Here is a 16,057-nt window from a genome sequence, read left to right as displayed (position 1 = left end):
AGCACTTCAGTACTGTATCACATAGAAAGCCTTGTATTCCTCAAGCAGAGAATTCCTAATCTGTTTACATGACATAGGATAGAAAAAAGGAGCCAGCCTTTTAAAGTTTTATTCATTCTAAAACAGTCATCATCTGAAGCAGAAAATGTGCTTTCCTTCTTGTTCCCTTGATTCTTTTTTTTTTTTTTTTTTTTTTTTGTTATAATTCCTGGTGTGTCATCTCACTCTTTCAAACTGCAACATTACCAGGATATGTAATTTAGGATTACACAGAAAATATTAAATATTAAACTAATGTACAGGTGCTTCAGGCTTTGTCTGAGCTGGGATGGATCATTCCTTCCTTCCTTCCTCCTGAGCACTGATTTCTTTAACAAAGGTTTGCTGGGACAAAAATTCACCTTCTACCAAGTGTGTATCACCTTCACACACTGTCACCTGTTTCCCTGCTCTAAGCTGCTACACAGATACTGAATACTGCACATGAACTGCTTATTGGGATGCTCCTTGTGTAAATATACAGGCTTGATTTAGCTGGCTCTCAGAAAAGCAAACAAGAATAATGGAAAACAGTTTCAGTTATTGCTTGCTGTGAACTACCATCTCACAGCAAACTCTCATCATATAAAACCTGAGCTGTTCACAAAATTCTTACTTTTTTACCTCAGGCACCTTAGGAAATTGTTTTGAAAGGACTGAGATCCAGACAACTAAAAGGACTGTGGCTAGTAAAGATATCTTTCCAAGGAGCCACAGGGTAGCCATTCAAAACCCCATCTGCTGTGTCCCTGTTCACCTTTGCCAGATCCCCTCCAAAGGTATAAATCAGGTGGCCCCAATTCCTTCAGGAGAGCTGAGTCACATTGTGCCAATAATGATTTTGCAAATATTTGAGTATTTATGAGGTACTAACTCTTGTCTCTATGTGTTCAGCTTAGTGGTTAAGCCTGATTTTGCACACACAGAATGCACAGGAGTGTCCTGGCTTTGCATCCAAAATCCATGTTGGACATCTACCCATCCAACTCACCCCTGCAAGACACTACTGAGTCATTTCCCACTGGTCAGAGCCCCGTGAAATCTCTGTACGTAAAATCTAAGTGCACAAAGCAGACAGGAGAGTACCAGTGTGGTCACTCTGTACGAATGGGCACAGCTACAATAACTACAGTCAAGGGGAATTAGGTCTTATGAGTATAAATGTTGAGCTAAATAATTAATTTTTGTTTCTCTGAAAGAGCTCACTGAGGCATAAAAATGTTCAGTAATGTTTAATCCTAAAGGGGATGAGATTTATCAAAGAAATTTAAAAGGATGATATGTTCACCTCTGGTTTTACAGGCAAAGAAAAGCCAAGAAAGTCCAAGGCACTAACAGCTTGGAAGCTATTTTTCATTCTGCCAAGCTGTTTTTCGTGCTGCTTTCATTGCCTCAAGTTTGATGCTACAGTGCAAGGCAAATCTGGTTCTGGCAAGCAATCAGTAACTTGTGATAAGCATTAGGTTTACATTTAAAGATCAAAGCAAACATACATAAACCATTTTGAGTACATACATATCCTCTGCTTTATGTCCTGGCCCTTGTGTTTATAGCCCCTCATCACTGTGTTTCCCTCTCACATTCTTAGTGAGTCCAGGGACAACTGGAATCTGTATTGAAAGGAAATTGTAGTTAATTTATTATAATACGTAGTGGGCTAGATATTTCAGGCAGAAATTCTATCCATTGGTCAGTAGATTAGGCCAGAGGAACTACAAGATCTGTTACTGTCACACTCACTGGAGGGACAATAAAGCACTGAAGTTTTTGAATAGTCACTGTGTTGTTTTTCTCCCCTCTGACAACAGCTGAATGATCAAACTATTAACAATGCACACATATTTAGACAAAATTCCCATTTATCTGACACATCCCGATGCTAGACAGCCCATAACTAAAACTGATGTTCAAAGATCATTGTGCCATGAGTGGGTGGAAGACTGGCAATTTTTCCATTTCAGGGTAGGTTCCACCTACTCCTCCCAGAAGAGTAGGTCTGGTCCATGGCTAAGCAACCCACAGGTCATCCCTATGACCAAATCCTGAAACCCTTGCTCATGACTGAACTCCACATGGGATCCATTTGTACAGGTTTTTACACTTCAGTAAATCTGACCTTTTACTTCTGTTTTGTCTAACCTTTTCCATTGGATAAAACTGAAGGCATCATTTTGAACACCTGTAATGAAAACTCAGTTTTTCTGAGCATTTTATGAACAGTTCAAGAGTAAAGATTTCAGCTCAGGCTTTAAATAGAACTCTCAAGACTTCGGTTTGAATAAAACTCAGTCTACTGTAAGGTAAAGTATTGAAAGTATGCTTCATTTCATGTCTTAGGAGAAACTGCCAGAGAAGATTTCTGCACAGTGATTTGCACAGGTTAGGAGCTATTTATTAATCTCTATTCTATTTATTAAATGTAACAGGTTCTTCTAAAGTCACATGTATAAACAAGCAAATTGATGGCAGATCTACAATCATTTTGCAAAAGGTATTAAAAGTACGCCTGTAAAAAAGTATCTAAGCCTGTTCTATATGTAGTAAACCACTGGGAAAAAAAAGGACACCTGACAGCTTGAAGAAACCAAGTTTATCTCCCTCAATTCTTGGGAACCATCTAATCCATAAATAAAGCAACACCTTGTGAGATCACCTACCACACACATTTAGGCAGGCTGAAAACTGTATCTATGCCTGGATCTACAGCAGACTTGCAGCAAAACTTCAAGTTAGTTCCAGTCCACTCTTGCCAGTTCTCCTGGCTTCTCAGTGTGTGCAGAAATCTCATCCTGACCCTTGAGTTTCCTTTCAATTGACTTTTTTTTTTTTTTTAATTACAAATTGTAAGATAAAAGTGTAAATAATTATTTTTCTTTTCCAAGTACCTGAAGAGTTTTAGTTTTGGTTTCTAATAATTGTCCTTTATCTAGTCCAGAAGATTGTTTTTTGATGGTCTGAAGTGCACTATTAGTTTTACATGCTCTTATACACTGGTCTGACTTAGAACCAGTCTATCTATTTTGTTACAAATGGTTTTAGTTTCCAAGTAAACCAAGTGGCAAAGCAATTCAAAACATATTGAATTAATTTAATACATTAATAACCACAACTGGCTCTAAATCAAAAAGAATTACTCTAGACTTAGAGAGTTTTATTCCTGACAGTTCTACTTCTAAAATAAAGAAAAACATATTGGATATATTCACTTACTTTAAAATAGCAAATCAGTAACACAGGGATTAACATATTCCTTTTCTTCCTCATGTCCAAGACATTTCTTTATACAGAAGAAAATGCTTGATTTCTCTTCAATGCAAAAAATAATCCTGTAAATGCACTTTTCATGTCCCAGTGTGCAGCCACTTTGCTGAACTTTTAGATTCTACAATTAGATAAATCAGATTTCCTAGTGAAGATCTGAAGCTGTAAATAAAACTTCTTTTCACTTCATTAGGGATCTGGGTAATTCCTGTCTTGGGAGCAGATCCTGTCCATGAACAGCTTCACCAGAGCAGCTGGTCCAGCCACGACCACTACACAGCTCGTGGAAGCATAGATGCCTTTGTACCTCCTTTTTTTCCCCCTGTTATATTAAAGATGTCCCACAGTGACAAGCACAGCCTTAGAGCTCTGATCTCCCAACATCAACAGAGGCCACTTGGCAACTGATACCAGCAGCAGGGTGATGCAGAACAGCAGAGGAGCACTTTCTGCAACAGTGGCTCTGCAAACAACATCTGCTGAGCTGGGGGCCAGGACAGCCCTCCTGCCTGGGTGAAGGCAGCAATGGAGAACAAGCCAAGACAGCCCAGACAAGGCTTCTGGGGACTTGTCAGCAACTCACAAACTACTGCAGGGAAGGTACCAAACCCCAGGTCCCAGTCCTTGTGAGGTGTCTGCACTCACACTTCCAAGAAGCCATGCCCCCAGCACGGTCTTCCAAGTGGGATGGAGCAGCTCCACCACCCTCTGCCATTTCAAGAGCTCCTGCTCCATCCCACCTGGCCAGGAGCTCACCAGCCGGCACTGGGTCACTAAGGTCCCATTTCTGCCACCTTGGCATGGAGGAACAGCACCCTTCTCAGGTACCATTTGCACTGGGATGATTTGGTGTTGGAGAGGCCACCAAGGAGTCAGGAGGGATCATTTCTGATTGTAACTGTGCTGGAAGGCTGGATAGCAGAACTCTGCAATGGTGTCCTTGCCAGACATCCATGTTTTCTCAACCCATTCCTACGTTTTCCTGGATTTTGCTGCAGTGCTCTTGCACAGCATGCCTCCAGGACTTGACCCACACAGAGGCTGCTCCCACAAGTTGCCCCTGTGACTTTCCCAGGAACAGGAATGATTTAATGTTAATGGCTATCCCTCTTCAGAATGGGTCATGGAGAGTGGAGCATAAGAGGTCATTATTGTTTAAACACTTTTGTTTTGCCTTTCTTCTCAGAAACTTTAAATCATGAACTTCCTTACACAGAACGCCCAAGCTGACAGTTTTAGGACGTGTGAGAAAGACACAATTAATTTAGTGCAAAAGATAAGACATTTCCTTGGGGAAGCACTAACACCAGGCCTATTACTCCTCAGTGTCATTGCAGATTAGTGTTCTGCAGAGAAAGGGATTCTAAATCTTTTTAATTGAAAAATGTTTCTTTTTTTCTTACTATTATAAATTTCTGCCCAGAGGTTAAAGAGTTTTTAAATTATTTCTGGACAGTCTATCAAAAAAAGGAGGATGCAGTTTGTCTCTTGCTTTATTCATTTATGTCAGACCAGAGAAAGGAGAAATATATTCTTACGGTGACACAAATGAAATAGTTAAATAAAGAGATGCTTAGAAATACAAAGCCCAGACATCTCTAACGTTAAGATTGTGAGCTGTCACCAACATATCCACATGTAGGAATACATGCCATAATTACACAAAGTGGAAGGATAATTATCCAAACACAGCGGTGGAAACAACAGTTAAGAGAAGAATTTTACTCAGCTTCTCTCACCTTTTCTGGCTTCAAGTTTGAAAAACATCAAAACCAATGATTTTAATCCATGTAGGTTACTTGACTCATAAGTCATAAAATTACCTCAAGAAAAGAAGAAGATGCAAATATCCTTTTACCTGTAGCATATCCTGAGTAGGAACATTCAAAACTGTGACCTGGACTTGCTCAGTCCTTGATCCATGGCCTTGGAGCAGCCCTTTTTTTATCCCAGATGTGTTGGATGAGAGTTGAAGCAAAGTCCTGGCTTTGGGTGGTGTAGGCACTAACCCCAGGAGCCTCCTGGAAAGCACAGCTCCCTTGGGTGTCAATAGCCTGCTGGAAGACAGGAGTTAGTTAATTCTCTATTTATATGTTCATTTAGCTACAAGGCTGTCTGGCTATCTTTACTAGAGCTCCAAACAGAAAAGCATTGCCATTTTAGGGGCAGCATATTTTAAAAGACACTCTGCAGGTGAATGTTTCTGTAGATACTAGTCTGCCACAGTCTTTAGGCAGATGAACAGCCCACAGATCATTTTTGTGTTAGGGTAGTTTGGGATTTTTTGTCTATGAAAATCCTTCCAAACAACTTTATTCTCTATACTTCTCCTAATTATATGATTATGTTTCCTCTGATCTGTACTGAAGAAAAAATATTTTCCTTTCCTAATTCAATCCTTAGCCCTTGTTTTCCCAACCTCTAGTTTGCCAGAAATGTGATTTCTTAAAAAAAAAAAAAAGGAAAAAAAAATCTAATTAAGCCATTTATCAAACTTTTCCAAGTGGGTAGAGTGACAAATTAGCCCTATCTTCCACCAACAATCTGATGGATGGGAAGATAAAGATGCAGAGGCTGTTATTTTAGCTGGAAGCTCTCCACTATATCAATGGTTTGGCCCCAAGCCAAAAGACCCTAAGAGCTGACAAGGACTAATGATGGGTTCATGAAGTTTATGCAGCGTGAGGCCTGACATCAAAGGAATGCAGTCTTATTAGCAATATCTCTATGCCTTCTCCTTGGAAAAAAAATACTATTTTGTTTTTTTCAAAAGATTTTACTTAATCATTCTACTCTTTCAGCAAATGGAAAGAAAATTAAAACTGTAAATAAATTTGCACAGCAATATATGGCTGATGAGTTCTGCTCTTCTCTATAAATATGAAGTGATTGTTATGACTTTTAAGTAATGTCCATCAAGAGAGGCTAAGACAGGTAGACTGCAAATAAGTTTCCCTAGAAGTCTTTCCTTTTACCACTATTTGCTTGGGAATACTTATACTCTTCCCAAGTATTAACTCTTGGTGGTTTTAGGATAGGAGTTGGACATTGGGCCTGACTGTGACAGCATCACCCTCAGTCTTTGTAATTTAGACCTTTCTCCCTGCCCCTAGTGTTTTTATTTTCATGTGCACCATTTTGACATGAAATGGAAACCCTGTGTACAAGGTGGAATGCAATTACTACCTGATTGGAAAGCAGGAAAAGAGGATATAACAGCCAGGATGACTTCTAAGAAAAATCAAACCAACAACTCAACAACAAAAACCTCTTTTGATACCTCTGTTTGACAAAACAAGCTATTTCTGCAGATACTACATGTTACTCTGGACTAGAAGTAAAATCCATGTATTTTTAACTGGAAAACTATTTAAAGGCTACTCTTGAGGCCCCCTTCTTTATAACCTTTTTTTTCTCTTGTGGAAATAGGACAGTCTTCAACCTGCTGGCACAATGAGAAACCTTTGTATTGCTTTATCAAATCCAGCTGCAGTAGTCCTGCATATTCATATACCTGATTTACTTGATTTATCTTTTCAACAGAACATTTTTACAGGATGGAATTAAAAACAATACTGCAATGATGACAGCACTGGAAGTCAGTGCAAAGCCACATTCAGCACATGCTACAGTATTTTACCTTACTTTCCAGTCTGGATTTAATAGTATATGTGGAAGGAGCACTATGAAAAACTAGGGATGTCATCCATCTTCAACCTTCCAGTTTCTCAACAAACTGCCCTGGATTATCCCTCCTCTGTTGCTCCCGATCCATCACCAACGTGCTCTGAGTGGCTGGGCACTCCTGCAGCTTTTCTTTCTTGTTGCTTTTCCAAAGGGAATGTGTCATTACATCTGCCATGCTGCTTTTGACCCTGGGACATCAAGGCAATTTACATCCCACTAGGATATCCACAAGCTCTGATGGTTTTGGGGAAATACAAAAAGCTTGGAATCTGTGAGGTCCAACACAAACAATCATGGAAAGAACAAAAGAGAACTTTAAAATACTACAGCCTTACCTGGTAATGGCAAAACCAGGAATTAAAATTCTGGTTGAAAAGACCACAGTAATTAAATTTTTTTATTCTTCCTGATGCATTTATTATCTCTAAGTTCCTAATGTACTTTCTTAGCTGCTTATTGATAACAGGGCTGCTTAGGAACCATATTCTTTCCATGACATCCTCTTGCAACACTTGGAGTGAAAACCTAAGTAAAGAAAAATGTACTGTTTGAATTTTTCTACTTAGAATTGAGGGGTTTTTTTTCAATAAAAATGAAGTATTACGGCACTATGCAATTAAGTGTTCAAATGTCATTGCTTGTAACTTAAGAAGAAGACTCCTTGAACAAAGAAGCTTAAATGCAAATTGGCTGAAAATGAAAAAAAAAAAAAAAAAAAAAAAGGGGTTAGTGCTGAAGTGGCCAATGAACCAAACTGTTTGCTTACTTATAATTAGCAGCATGGTCATTGTCTTGCTGCCTTGGCACTCTGTAAATATGCCTGGGCAGACTGTGATTTAAGATTATTTAGAAGATTTACTTATTATTTAAGATTTATTCATTCCCTCAAGAGACAGGTAAAACAACAACTCTCTCAATCACTCAGGTTGGTTGGGGGGTAGTGGCTACAATTCAATCCTATTTATCCTTCCTTCAGTAAAATAAAGGATTTTCCTTTTCTTTAAACATGGCTCCAATTACTGAATAGAACAAACTCATTCAGAATTCCAAGCTTCAGATTTTTCAAAGGTTCCTGAATCTCTCTCACATTTTAGCAAACAAGGTTAAGAAATTTTGTTATGTAATTTACAATTTATTACACAATTCAATGAAAGACCTTAAAAATGCTTAGCTACAAAATAAATAATAATAAAAAACTTACTCCACCCTGCATTTGTCTTTTATTTGCCAGATGACCAGTTTGTTTTACTTTCTTAATACAACTTTAGAAAATAAAGCATGTCTGTACATGTACAGTTCCCACCTGGAAGCACTAACTTTAGCAGGAAACCCCAAATTAAAACATAAACTCACCTTTCATTTCTATTCAAAGGTAATGTATAATTCAGGTAGAGCTGAGGGATACTCACATAATTTGCCTTTAAATGCTGCGCAATAGATTCTGTGGTAAACCTGGCAGAAGGAAAGTGAAAAACAGACAAGCAAACCAGCACACTGCTACTACAGCTAGAGAGGGAAGTGCACAGGTTTACAGATCAGATGGAATTTGGGCTGTTCCATTGTGCCTGTGAAAGTGAAGTGGAAAGATGGCAAATGAATCAGAGTGCAGAGATACTGCTCAGCTATGGCAGTGAAAATACACATTTCAGCCATCAAAGGGATCGGGTTTGCACTTCTCTTGATTTTTTTTCTTCCTCTAAATCATACTATTATTATGTCTTTTCTCAACTTCATTTCAGTCTCTTGCACTGGAAACAGCTTCTGATTTTAATATGGCTTCACATGAGTATTAGAACAGAGATTTTGCTCACTAAATGATACATGAAGAGAAAAATGATTTCAGATCTGTATCTCCTATTTTAGCTATTTCCACTACCAGGAAGCGATGGGTTGACCTACTTATGTGTTACAAAAATAGCCAAAGATCTTTAAGCAAAATCAATTGCTGAGCTGAACAGAAATGGAGAGGTGTAGTGTGCTCACAGCATGAGCCCTTTGGTACCCATCCCAGCACTGCTGTCAGAGAACACCCTTCATGCATGGCCCAAACCAACCTGGGCATTCCTGAAAAACTCAAAAAATTTATTTTTAAGAAGTGACATTACAGGCTGAAAATCCACTAAGGAGTTTGGTGGGCATCACTCTGCAGGCCTGAAGATGCAGACTGGAGGCACCAGATCTGGAGCCCCAGTGAACCTGTGTTCTTTCTACAAAAAATGCCTGATTTTACACCCTTCCACCTGCCTGCAGAGGTTTTTGGTGCTTGCTTTCTTTACAACTCGAATCTGGGTGCTGCAAATCACTTCTGCAATGATGATAACTTGCACAAATCCTTTCAGTGTCTCTCTCATCATAGCCACTGCAGAATTCTATAATATAATTTATTGTATCTCCTTTATTTTGTAGTGTTTGCTGTTATCCCAGGAATGAATACCAGACTCTCTGGAGGCAAATAGACTATCTGTGCTACGAAGATACAGTTCCTTACCAGAATGCTCAGCTGAGTCTCAAAGCCTTTACAGAGCATAATAACTTCACTAGATGGCAGTGGAGAGAAATATTACTTCATATCTCTATATTTTTTTAATAGGAGAGGGACATATCCCAGCAAGTCCTGTTTATGTTTATGAGTGCTGTGTGTGTTAACACTACATCACAAGACAGCAATTCTCTCACCCACACAAAAGTCCAGGGGCTCCTGCCCAGTTAGATCTCCATGTAAATGTTTGGGAAAGCACAGACACTCTTCCAGCACTAATGCAGGTTGCAAGGAGCAACATGCAGTCCTCTTTGAAGGGTTTTTCTTATAAGCTCAACTGTACCATGATCTTTCCTGAAATTCCAGGTAAAGACAAGTTCTGAGAAGAAAAAGTTTTCAAAAGAAAACTTTCTTGAGATGTCAGAGACACTGTCCTTCAAAGAATCTTAACACTCATGCCATAAACATGATGAAGAAAATGAGTGAAGAGTAAGAATGAGAAAGCAAATAGTTGAAGGAGCTCTGTGAGGACTACTCTACATTCAATAAAATCCTTTTCATTCATAAGAAATCCTTACAAATACATGTTTCTTGGCAGAACTCTATGGTCTCTTACATGTAACTCAAGAAACAAAGCATAATTTTTCAGACTTCTGACAAAACTTCAAGATGAAATACCTGAAGCAGCAAGTTCTGTAACTTCTAAGGTTCAAAACCTTCAAAAATCCAATCTTTTGAACACAGAGAACTGATATCTGCCAGTCTTTGGAAATTGATACAACTGGCCAAAAGTAAAGAACTAAAATAGAGTGGATGATTTCAGCCAAGTGCATTACTTCAATTAGGAGTTTATCACTAAAGTTCTCTAAAACAATGGAGTTGTCTAGCTTTATTTAGAATGCTCAGAAAACACAAACTATCATTTAGTACAATAAGGAAACAAAAAAAGTTTCGTTTCTTCTAGTATCAGATGAAATAAAAATAAAAAAAAAAAATCCTAAAGCTTATTTCTGGCTGTGGGAGAAATATTAAAAAAAAAACAATTCACTGCCTAAATCACACTTCTCTAAGCTATTCTTGCCTTTATCTTAATGATTTCCAAGACTTTTCCCTCAGAGAGCAATACATTGTCCTCTGGCATCTCAGCTGCTCCCTCACCAAACTGTTTGCAATAGCAAGCAGAGATTCAGGATATTGAAAGTGCTGATAAAAAACAAACCCAGTTGTGTTGCAAGTGACTTCTTGACATATGCCTGCTAAGCACAATTCAAAGGCTTGAACTTTTAAAGTCATAGTTCTATCTATTTATTTTTGTGTAAATACAAGCAGATGAGAAACAATTCCTTATGGCATTTCAATATGTGAGACTTCTCTTACTTTTCCTCCCCACTGGCCACTGAGAAACAGAAATATCTGGAGGTGCAAAGCCCCAGGGTTTTGTTAGTGACACAAGGAGTGGTATTCTCTGCATCTCTGGTCAAACAAAAACACATAATACACAAGGCTGTCACATAAAGAACAACTTGTTGCCTAAATCACCTTGGTAGAATAAAGAAATAAATTACTGCTCCCCAAGCATCAAGAGATGGAGATTTCTAGGAAAAACCCATATTTCAGATTCCCCCAGATGTAGATACCATAAATAAACACTCTAATTTGATGTATATGTGGAACTAAATACATTTGGTAGAAGTACAAAAGACCAACCTGACAGAACAGTGATGCCACTTCTGCTCACTCCAACCCCAGTCAAAGGGAAGTAATTTTATTTCATCACTAACATTAGAGAGCTTCATGTTGGATGCTCTGAATGATACCAGTATGCAATAAGACAGTCAGGTACCCTGGAAAAAAGCCAGAAGTCCTCTCTAACAGCCTAGATAATGACAAAACAGCCCTTTTAGTTTATTTATTGCACTCATTCAGCTCCTCTTTTTAAACTCTTTAATTTCACCTTACACAAAAAGATCTCAATTGCAGAGTAAAGAGAACTGTTACACTGTATCCTTCCCACTTTCTCCCCAGCGCACTCATAAATCACAGTGCTGTGGGTTTGCCTGGAAGCTGTGCCATCCTGTTAGGTTTAATTAAGTAGCCTTAAAGTAAGTGGCCAATCAATATTGATTCATGTGGGTCTCACTGCAATAAGTCATCACAGTGTCTGAAGGCATTGCTGATGTGAATATAATACCTTGCCTCGGCCTGTCCACATTCATGGCAAATGAAGATTAAGAGTGAAAAGAAAACACTCACTGAGCTATTTTCTCCTCTATAACACGCATCTGACGGAACACAGAGCAGAATCTCTTCCTTTTCAAAACTCTACAAATATTTCCCAGTCTATTTAGTTTACACTTAATTCCTCTGCACAGAACTTGAGTTTTGTACTGCCACAAGCTATGTCGTGACCTTCATTTCCTGAAGTTTGGATTTGAAGCTGATAGATACTGATTAAATCTGACCATAACCTGCACAACACACAGCTTGCAATGAGGCCTGGAGATTGCTGTATGATAGTTATGATAAAATATCATTACAGTAAGATCATCCTTATCAACTCCAAAGTATAACTGTGTAGCAATCAATTAAAGGTATTATTAAGTTGACTGGCACTTGCATATCAATATCTAAATTAAATTGATCTAACTCTGTGGAACTTGCTCAGACTTCCTAGCACTTCAAGCAAGTTTCTCTCTTCTCTAAAGGGAAGCAAGTTCCTCTCTTCTCTAAAGGGTTTAATTGTCCCATGTCTATAGGTGATTTTTTTTGGCATAGCCTAACCAGCTGACATGGGCCATGAAGACTAATCTATTTTAAAGCCTCTCAGTTATCACCTGATAGGTGCACAATCTATTTTTATTCCCCACCAGGCCACTCCAAAGATTGCTCAAGTCTGAAGCTCTACTTTAAAATTACTGCCTACTTTTACAGCAAATTACATTACACCTTGATGGGGTCCTGCAGCTTCAGTAACAGTGAAACAGAACAGAAGACAGAGTGCCAATTTACAAACTAAACTCAAGTTTTATATATCAGTAAACCATGATCAAAGCGGATTATAACAAAAACCCCTTACAAACAAGTATTTACTACATAAGCAGTGAAATAAGGTATTTTTATTATCAATCCCAAATCAGGTCTCTCTTAGAAACATATTTAATCTCACAGCCTCTGATTGTATTTGCATTACCTTTTCTACCTAATATTTAAGAATAAATATTTGACTTAGAGATATATAGAGCTTATTTAGTTCTGCTTTCTTTCACCAGCAATGAAAATCTGCAGTGCTGTGCTGCTTGCTACAGGTTGTAGATGTGAGTTTTCAGCTTGTACAGTCACACTCATTGTGTTTACTATGCAAAACAGTTGTAACAGTATGTGGGAATGAAAAGCCCTAATTTTTGTGGAATCTAATCATTTGTATAAATTTTACTTCTGAATTGCTCTGGAAACTTGAAATTGTCACATAATTAAGAAAGCCATTCAGATGTTTTTCCAGTTTTTCATTTTCTGGCTTTGATGCATTTGCCACTGGGGTTTTCACAGAATATTCAGGTTTCCAGATGGTTTCGTTTACATTTCTAAGTTTGCCATCGTGTGGAGCTTGGGTCTCAATTGCAGGTCACACCTAACGAGGGGACATCTAGAAAATGAAAAATTCCTAGCACCTCTGTGGTTAGCCCTGTTGAATAATTGCTGCAGTAGCTGAATTTTGCTGTACAGATGTTGGTAATTTGCTATTGAAAACCACCAGTATCAAACTGTCAGAGTCAAGAAATGGCTTTAATTATTTCCTCCCTGGAGCAGTAATAGCCATTGCTAGAGCACTGCCAAAGCTGGAATGTGTTTGTGTGGGTGATTTCTTAGCACATGGAGTGCAGGCAGCTTTACCTGCACTCGCCAGCCCTTTGCTCCCTCCTTGTGGAAGGAGATTGCTTCAATCAGGCCAGATCATCTGGAGACCACCACGAGCTTTCCTCCTTTTCCCTGGCCACCAAAGACTAACATTGTTTTTCTGCTTCATTGAGTCCTGAAAATAGAAGATAAATCAGACAGAAAGACCTTGGAACTAAGGGTAAGAGGAAAAATCTTTTCTGGGAGGGAATAATTAAACAAAAATATCAGAAGCTATGGGAATTTGATGAGAAATTGTACTGAGAAAGAAGGTGAGGTCAGCAGGGCTACTGCAGGAGTCTCCTCCTCACTCTGCATAAGCACAGCCTGGGGTCTCCCTTCTTGCAGCACTGGACACAAATCAGTCAAAACCACACAGCTTAAAAAAATATATTAAAATTCAGGAGCAGGTCAAAATATTTTTACCATTTTCCATCAATTTCAACATTATTCTCTCCGCTTCATCAAATAGATCCAAACCATAGAAAAATTAAAAACTGATGTTAATGTGAACATTTCCACAGGAGCCTGCAAAGGGCTTTGGCTGGTGCTTCAAAAGAACTAAAACCCCTCCAAAATAACTTTTGGGCTAGGATGTTTTATTCCTCATTCCCATGCTGTATTGATTTGGGAAGACAATCTAACCTCTGTACATCCAAAAGCTGTCTTGTCTCTGAAGTGGGATAAGGTTCTTGTCCCTAAATAATCTGAGGACTTTTTGTGCCTCTGACAGAGAAGTGCTGAAGCAAAGTTTTCCTGAAGTCTGGAGGAGTTTGTCTCCTAGAAGAGCAGGGAACACCGAGGGTGTTCCTGGAATATCCACGTGCTTGGCCAGCAAGGAGCTGCTGTTCCTTTGAAGTGCTCACTTTGGATATTTGTGGATATTTGTGCATATGGAGACAGGGTGTGTTTTCCCACATGCAGCAACCTTTCCTTCTGCTGACTGCACAGCCCAGCCCAATGTCACAAGTGGGGCATCGATGCTCTCTGGGTTGCTCCAGAAGGGAGAAGCAAACATGGTTTATAAAACAAGGAGGAACACGATAAGGAAAATCAGTCTAATGAAATATACTAGAAATAATTGCCAGCTTAAAAGCTTTTAAGTTATTAAGAGCTCACCTTTAAGTTGTGAGCACGTTTGCTATTAATTTATCTAATGCTTTTAAGTACTAGCAAGGAAGAGGTCAAGAATGTTTTAGCTACACACAGATTTACCTAGAATTTTTTTATTTCCTTCCTTTTTATATCAGCAATAAAATTAAAAAATCTGGGGGGAAGAAAAAGAGAAACAGTCCATATTTTGAAACAAACAGCTCAGAAGGGAGGAAAAATGGGATTTCTTCGCATCCCAGTGAAGTCAAGACTAGCAGGGTTGGCTGAGTTTGAGAGGCATTGAGATATTTTTTCAACCCAACTTGTGCAGTGAATATTTCTCTGAGGTGATCACTTGTAATTGCTGCTGCTGGTATCACAGCACAGCACAGACAACCAACACCATCTCTCAGCAACAAAGGCCAACTGACCATCAATGAAAGATATTCCAATACTGCTCAATAGAGGCTGATGATCAATAACTATTAAAGTTCTGCTGTTCTCCCTCCATGACAGCCAAGAGCATAAATAATAATGAGTTCTGAAAAGCTCCCTGGCGTCTCTGCATGGGCAGGAGCTGTTCTGAGTGCAACAGGCACTTCTTGTGTGTGGCACATCTCAACCACAAAATTGATACCTACAGACAGTCTGGTGTCATCAACATCCAGCTCACAGCTGAAACTATTTTGGAGTTTTGTTAAGAATGACAAGATTTGATAAATGGAGATTAGTGATTAAAATACTTAAACCTTTCTAAGTCCTCACACAATGTGATGGCAAATAAGTCTTCAAAGAGATTTATTTTTGTTCCTAGCAGCTGGATATCTAGAGCCTGCCGTTCCTGAGGGAGTCCCAGAGACCCACTTGATGATGGGAGTGTTTCACAGCTGTAAGAGACTCAGATTGTTAAACAATGACTCGAGCTGGAACATATTTTAGTGACTAGACTCTGCAAGCCCTGAGGTCCCTAATTGCCTGCAGGCAGCCTGCTTATCACTGCAAACCTGGAGCTCCCATCTTCTAAGATGAGGCAATGAAAGTCTGTCTTGAACATGGAATTCAACAGCAAAGAAATTATTCCAGGAAAAAAATCAACAAAAACACACCTTTTCACCCTATTTTTCTGCTGTCAGAGGGGCAGGTGGACTGGGGGCCTCTTGACATCAGGAAGATAGATCCTTTACACTTCCATAGGAAAGCTGCTGTGAAAATTAATTGTTTTCCTTACCTACAGACAACACTTATTTACCCTGTTACAAACACTTCCATTTTGAATTTGAATAGAAATTAAACCTGGACAATGCCAGAGGAACATTTGGGAAGTCACAATGACAGAAGCAAAGCTTTTGTAAAGCACGTTATAAGCCACATTTAAAAATCACTTTGAAACACTCATCAAAGATTTAATTATGGACTCTATAGTGATCTGTATTACCAGGCCTTGATTATTTCTGCAAAATAAGCAACATTTACTTACACATAATGGAAATGTAGATTTAAATAGCTTCAAAGTATTATAATTAAAATTAAATCACCATAAACAAAATTAATGAATAACATTTTCTGGTTCATAGCCCTAGTTTTTAGGGAATTTGTTCACTAGCT

The 16,057-nt window shown here is 38.7% G+C and overlaps 1 long non-coding RNA gene across 2 annotated transcripts in view; it reads right to left on the bottom strand.

Annotated features, from left to right (window-relative positions):
* LOC115495079 (uncharacterized) overlaps positions 1-16,057 on the bottom strand; it is an 85,983-nt gene that overhangs the window by 24,015 nt on the left and 45,911 nt on the right. For both annotated transcript variants that reach the window (XR_012055802.1, XR_012055803.1), the window contains 2 exons: positions 7,323-7,512; positions 5,159-5,357 (listed from right to left, as the gene is read on the bottom strand). This is a non-coding gene — a long non-coding RNA (uncharacterized lncRNA). The remainder of the gene's footprint in view (positions 1-5,158; positions 5,358-7,322; positions 7,513-16,057) is intronic.

The sequence above is a fragment of the Taeniopygia guttata genome, chromosome 4, assembly GCF_048771995.1.
Source record: "Taeniopygia guttata chromosome 4, bTaeGut7.mat, whole genome shotgun sequence".
Lineage (NCBI taxonomy): Eukaryota > Metazoa > Chordata > Aves > Passeriformes > Estrildidae > Taeniopygia > Taeniopygia guttata.
The sequence above is the reverse complement of the archived record's forward strand: the minus strand, read 5'-3'. Positions and strand labels throughout refer to the sequence as shown.